Below are 7,189 nucleotides of genomic sequence, written 5' to 3'. Positions count from 1 at the left end.
CTGGAGCCTTCTCTCCTCTGACCAGAGTATGAATCCTGGTCAGAGAACTTAAACGGTCGGTTGCTTCACAGTTACTTCTGAGTCCAGATAAACAACGTTTGTGTGAGCCTCCTCCCCTCACAGCTGGACCAGCAGAACCAAGTTCCGTGATTTCCGAAGCTGGTGCTGTGATCTTCCCCAGGCGAGGTGGTGGCAGGCTGACTGGCTGGCACCAGTGGAGAAAACGCTCTGCCTTCTTCCTTTGTGGTTACAAGAAAGAGCATGATTAGAAAGAAGGCCATCCTCAGTGATAAAAGAAAAACAGGTGTTGGTGAGGGTGTAGAGAAATTGGAACCCTCATCCATTGCTGGTAGGAATGTAAAATGGTGCAGCCATTGTGGAAAACAGTTTGGCGGTTCCTCAAAAAGTTGAACATAGAACTACCATGTGACCCTGTACTTCCAATCCTAGGTATATACGCAGAAGAAGTGAAGGCAGGAACGCAGAGACTTGTACACCAATGTTCACTGCAACACTATTCACAATAGCCAAAAGGTGGAAACAACCTAAAGACCCATCAACAGACGAATGGATAAACAAGTTTTGGTCTATGCACACAATGGAATACTACTCAGCTATGAAGAGAAATGAAATCCTGATACATGCCCACAACATGGATGAACCTTGAAAACACCATGCTGAGTGAAATAAGTCAGCACAAAAAGATGAATATTATATGATCTCAATTATTTAAAATAAGCAAATATACAGAAACCAAAGATTATTAGTGGTTACCAGGAGTGGGAGGAAGGGGGGAAGTAGTTTATGTTAATGGTAGTAAAATGATTTGGAGAAGATTAGCCAGATTGCTTGCACGACTTGAATATAACCAAAGTTACTGAATTATACATGTAGAAATCATTGAATTGGTATGTTTTGGTAAGTATATCTTCACCACGATAAAATTCAAAAAGAAAGAAAGAAGGCCATCCCAAAAAGCGTCTCCATCTTCCAGACTCTTAGCCTCGGGGTGCACCAATGGTTTTTCCTTTTTGCACTATAGGAAGCATTGTTGCTGTTCTAATTCCCTTAAAGCCACTGCACTTAGACGTTTAACCCTTTCTAGATCTACTGTCATGTGGTGAAATGAGTTCCTTTATGTGGCCTTTTGCCTTGGTTCTTTGGAAAAACAGCTTGAGAAGTTTTTCCCCTAAACCCTGAGAAGTTACCTTTGCCCTAGTTTTCTACTACAGAGGCTTTGTTGCTTTTGTCCAGGTTGACTGATGTCTCCTGGGCAGGCTGTAAACAACTTGAGGTTTGATACCTGTTATCTGGCCCTAGGTGGTAAGCCTGCTCTGTGATTGGTCCATTTTATGTACCTTGCAGGGATGGGTCAATATACTAGACTATGCAGATGAAGTGACTATGGTCCATCAGGGGGACTGGTCAGCTTGTTGACCTGCTGGGAGGGCCATGCCTTGAAATTGACAAGGAGTTTGGTTATATATGCAGCCAACCCCACAGATGTTTCCGAAGGAAGAAAGAAGCAAAAAGGAGAAGAAGCAAGAAAGGCAAGAAGGGAGAAGAAACAGAGAGACAGGAGGTAAGAAATCTCCTAAAAGAACCATAACAAGGGTCAAGGGCCGTTAACACTGATGATAGTGAGAGGCCTGGAGGGCCCCTGCAGCTGAGTCAGTAGTGACAGCAGAAACCCACTGCTAAGAATGCAGCTAAGACAGCTAAACAAAGCTGCTACATTGGCTGTGAGCTGGGTCAGTTCGCGGTGGAGAGGCTGATGGCAGGGAGGCTGAAGGCAGGGAGGCTGAAGGCAGAGAGGCCTGCACAGCCAAGAGAAAGCCTGTCCTGAGGGGACTGAAAGGAGACCCGCATGGCCTAGAGGGGGCATGCATGACCAAGGGGGGTATCCATGACAGAGAGGGTCTGTTTGCTTGTATGGCCGAGAGGAGCTGAGGGAGCTCTCCTGCACTGAAGAAGGGAGGGATGGACCCTCCACTTTGGGGAAGACTTCCAGACTTTGCCTGTGTGCTTTCCGATCCTGGGTTGTAGCCTGTTGCTTCCTTAATAAACTTGTATGGTCTGTGAGTTCTGTATGGCCATTGCAATGGATTATCAAACCCAGCGGAGAAGTAGAGAGTGCCGTGGCGGGGGACGGCTGGTGTCAGAATTGGTAAAAAGGTTGGAGAGTGAAAGTATGTGCAGTGCAGTGACTTATTTAATATGATAGTCTTTGTAACTCCCACCAAGCAACTGGGTGGGGCTATGCAAATGAGGTGTCTGTGGCCCACCAAGGGGACTGGATAGCTTGCTAATAATATAAATAAGGCGCATGGCACCCTTGTGGGGGTGGGACCATGCAAATAAGGTGTTTGCAGTCTTAATGAGGAGACTGTTATCCTGCTAGGCTTAAAGGAGCAGTTAATTCCAGAGCAGAGGAGGGACCTACTACTACCAAGAGCTAGGAGTGCAGTGTGTCCATCGGACCCATGATCCCTGCACTGACACCTCCTAGACCCAGAAGACAGAGCTGTAATGCCGGAGACGGCGAGAGATGGTGAGAGGCAACAGGAGAGAAACCGCGGCAGCAGAGGCGGCCAAGCCAGAAGACAGCATGGTAGGCTTCCTGGCTCACAGAGCAAGAAAGCCGAGGGCCTTCAGGCAGGAGGAGGCTTCCTGCTGGAGTGGGGTACCTCCAGGCACTTATACCGGAAAAAAATCCCATTGCCTTTGAGTCGATTCAGACTCATAGCAACCTTATAGGGCAGGGGAGAACTGCCCCATAGGGCTTCCAAGGAGCGGCTCGTGGATTCAAACTGCTGCCCTTTTAGTTAGCAGCCGAATGCTCAATCACTGTGCCACCAGGGCTCCCGGGTACTTACAGGCAGAGCTAAAAGAGCTTTGTAACACTTGCCTGAGCAAGGCAGAGGCCGAGGGGCCAGGGAGAGGTGTGCCTGCAGGCACAGCCGAGAAGAGGCTGTCCTGATCAAAGAGCTATATCCTGAGCCTGAATTGTAACCTGTTACTTCCCTAATAAACTCCATAATCGTGAGTATTGTCTGTGAGTTCTGTGTGGCCGTTGCAATGAATTACTGAACCCCAGCAGAGAAGTAGAGAGTGTTGTGGGAGGGATGGTTGGTGTCAAAATTGGTGAAAAGGTTGGAAGGTGAAGGTATGCGTGACCTCCACCTCACAGCAATCAACCTTGGACTGCTGATCTTGATTCTCTTTTATCCCTATGAAGTTAGAGGAGGTCAGATGTCTCCATGCCATTTATACAGTAGCTTTGGGCCGACGGTGATTCTCTCTTCCTCCTGAGGTCAGAGGCCTTCAGGTGCTTCTACACGAACGTTACACGCCACAACTCAAAATGCACTTTCCCACCTCAGTGGTGTTAGAATGTGGAGGTTTCCAGGCCAGCCCCAAAGCCCTTTTAACCAAATACCCCTCGGAACTAGAGACAAGTAGCCGGGTGGCACAGGAAGAGAAAGACGAAAATCTCCCCCTGCTTCTTGGGCAGTGCATGGAGCCCTCTCCCACAGCCCTTCTCCAAAATGCCATCCAGCCCCAAACCACCTTCTTTTCTTTGCCCACGATAAAACCTTCCATTTCCTTGCAATCACAGGCCAGACCATTTAAAGACAATATGGAACTATCGCTGATTGTCAACTGCTTTGAGGGCAGCTGTGGTGTGAGTTGGCCTAGAAGCCGAGAATGTGTTAGTCTCAAAGGGAAGAGGCCTGGAGCTCTGAAAATGACTCAGCCAAAGAGGGTGGGCGGCGGGTGAGTGGTCCTAGGGTTCAGCGCGGTTTGACACCAGACTGGTTGGCACAAACTCTGGTCACCCTCCCACTTACCACCTGTGTGACCTCAGTTTGCTCACCAGCAAAACAGGGATGCTGTCAGCACCTCCCCTGCAGGTGCTTTGTGTGGAATCCACCTGTCCTACTTGCCATTTCACTCCTCAGCCGCCAGTGTGGTCAAATATCCATAGGATTGAATGGGATCGTGTCCCCCTGCTCGCCATTCTCTGTGGCCAGCTCCTCACTGTGCACTCGCTACAGGGCCCAATAAGCACCTTCCCCATCCAGCCTCTGCCAGCTCCCCAGGCTCAGTCTCTCTTCTAGTCTTCTAAGCCCTGGGCCCTCCTGCCCCCAGGCCACTGCAGAGAGCTGCTTCCCTGGGCTCCTGGCAGCTCACACCCCCAACTTGGCTGTCATTTCCTCTTGGTCTAGGGTCGGGTCTCCACGGGCACTTCCCCATTCGGCTGGCTCTGGGTGGTTTCAACCAAACTATGCCAGCTGAGTCCCTGCCTGGCATCTCCAGGCCCTCCCCTGCACCCATCTGGGGCCTGCCGCCCAGGCTTTTGAGGTCTTATGCTGCCTCCACTGGCCTGACCCTCCTGTCTTCCCGGAAGCAGGGTGGAAGGACAGAAGTCAAACACTGTCTTCTGGCTAGGGGGAGGGGGAAAGGTGGTGGTGGAAAGGACTCTTCATTTCTGGTGCCTGGGCAGAGTCCACCTGAGCCCAAGGGAAAGCTGAAAGTGATGTCACCAAATGAACGCCCTAAGTCCACAGAAAAGCCAGGCTCCTAGATCATCCATACACCTGAATTGCCATGACCCTTGTTATGGGCACTCAGAGCTTCCCTCGCTGCCTGACAGACAAAGGCTGAGGGCTCTACAGCCTCAGACATCGAGTTCTTGCTGGGCAAAGCCTGACAGTCTCCTGGCTAAGATGGTTCCTGTGGGTAAATGCGCCTTGGGATACTTCTGCTTCCCATGACTTTATTGTTGAAACAAGAGCCAGTGTCACCACCAGGCTAGGGAACAGTGGTGCCTTCTTCGGCCTGTGACATTTACAACCGCTTGCTGTGCCCCCAGACAGCCGTGACTGCCTTTCCACAGATAAGGCAACGCCAGCCTGGAGGCTGGAACGTGAGCCCGCAGCTCAGATGTCCCAGGAGCCCTGGCAACCACAGTACTTCCTGAACCCTGGGAGAAGCACTGAGTGTGCACAAGGCCCTGGAAACCCACCTCTCTCAGCTTCCTCATTTCACAGGGGTAAGGTGAAGGGGCCAAGGTCACATGAGGCAGTTGGTGGCACAGCCAGAGGTAGGGAATGCCCCAGCCTCCTGGCTGCCCCAGTGAGAGCTTGGCTTCTTTGGCTGTACAGTGGACTTCTCCGGCGTGTTGGTGTTCCAACTGCTTCGAAGCCCTGTTGAGAACTTGCAGTTCTAACATGGGGTTGCTGTGAGCTGGAACTGACTCCATGGCACCTAACAACAAGTTCCCAGGAGATGCTGATGCTACTGGTTGGGGACCAATTCTGAGAACCACTAGTAGAGGCCCCAAGGCCAAGCCCGTTGCTGTCCAGTCGATTCGGACTCATAGTGACCCTATAGGACAGAGCAGAACTGCCCCATAGAGTTTCCAAGGAGCGCCTGGCGGATTCAAGCTGCCGACCTCTTGGTTAGCAGCTGTAGCACTTCACCGCTACGCCAACAGGGTTTCTAGTAGAGCAATGACTGTCAAAACGTATTAAACGTAAGAATCACCTGGGGATCTTGTTAAACTGTAGATTCCCATTCAGTATATCTGGGCTGGAAATGGAGCCCTGGTGGCGCAGTGATGCAGAGCTATGGCTGCTAACCAAAAGGTTGGCAGTTCAATCCGCCAGCTGCTCCTTGGAAACCCTATGGGGCAGTTCCACCCTGTCCTATAGGGTCTTTATGCGACGGAATCGACTGGAAGGCCACGTGTTTGGGTTTAGTTTTGGTTTTGGAGGTAGAAATGCATATTCTGGGCAGGGCTTGGAACCGGAAGGAACTGGTTCGAAGCCCTGCTCCAGACCCTTTCTCAATTGCGTTTTTACAAATGGATAAAATACATAAGTCGCAAAATAAATTCATGTTGAAAGGCAGTCATTTAAAATATGTTTGGAAATATGTGATTTAATAAAATATGTGCTTTTTTATAATCACATTAAATTACAAGATCAACGTTACTTCAGAATAGTGCTTTTTTATAATCACATTAAATTACTAAGAACTCGTTACTTCAGAGTAGTGCTGAGTGTGATAGAAACGTCAAGACAGCTACAACAAAAACAAAGCGGTATGAAATCATCTGTGATTTCTGTTGGTGATAAAGTCCCAGGTATAGCGAACGTTCCTGGGCTTTGCTGCCTACGTTCGTAATTGCCGGAAATGCTACGTTCAGGGAGAGATTAGTGAAAATAAAGATGAAATAAAGCAGGAAAAAGATCTGTGCCCGGCCCACGCTCCCAGCCCTACAGCAGGCGTTCTGTCCTGGAAGTTGGAATGATGGCGCAACCCCCTGGATCGTCAGCCTCCGGGGGGCTTCTCACAGGGGGGCGATCGCAGTACCCACCTCGCCAGGTTCTGGTGAGAGATTACCGTGTTGGCGCGAAAACGCTAGCGAACGCCATCCGGGTATTTTGCCTTTCTCGCTCTGGACTTGCGGAGATTCAAATTCCGAAAAAGGGCGGACCAGACACGCGGCCATACGCATGCGCGCCGGGCGCGGCGGCTCTGGGAAGAAAGCTGGATGACGCCAGGGGACGCGAGGTGTCGTGAAGCGACGCGGAGCCGTTCCGCGCCCGCCCGAGTGCTGGGCTGCAGCCCCCGTACCTCCGGCCGGGCTGCCCACCCTACTGGGTGGAAGGCGGCCCGGCGCTCGGGCTGCCCCCGGGAGTGTGGCCCGCCCCGCCTTTGTTTGAGTCCGGGCGCCGGAAACGGAGCCCGGGGGCGGGGCCGTGAGGGCTGGCTTCTGGGTGGCTCCGCCCCTTCCGCCCCCGCCCCCGGTAGCTTACCAAGCCGGACCTCCCGCCATCTCTCCTACAGCCGCCGGCTGTCCCGAGCGGAAAAGTGCCCGCCCCAACTACGCTTCTCCTGCACCTTCAGCAAACCGTGCCGCTTGTTGCCACTGCTAGTTGGAGGAAATTCCTTGGGGCTCTGCCCACCCAAGGACCCGAGGACATTTCCCAACGGGGGGGCGGGGCTGAGCCAATCTAATGTTTTAGAATTTTCATCCGGGCATTTCGCAGATGCCACCGCCGCCATTTTTGTTTTGTGCTGAAAGTCGCTATTGACGCCTGCAGACGGCCGGGCGAAGGGAAGTGGCAAGATGGCGGCTCCCAGGGCGGAGGCGTGGAGCCGCGCTCGGGGGGCCTGC

The sequence above is a fragment of the Loxodonta africana genome, chromosome X (genome assembly GCF_030014295.1).
Source record: "Loxodonta africana isolate mLoxAfr1 chromosome X, mLoxAfr1.hap2, whole genome shotgun sequence".
In the NCBI taxonomy this organism is placed as follows: domain Eukaryota; kingdom Metazoa; phylum Chordata; class Mammalia; order Proboscidea; family Elephantidae; genus Loxodonta; species Loxodonta africana.
The sequence above is the reverse complement of the archived record's forward strand: the minus strand, read 5'-3'. Positions refer to the sequence as shown.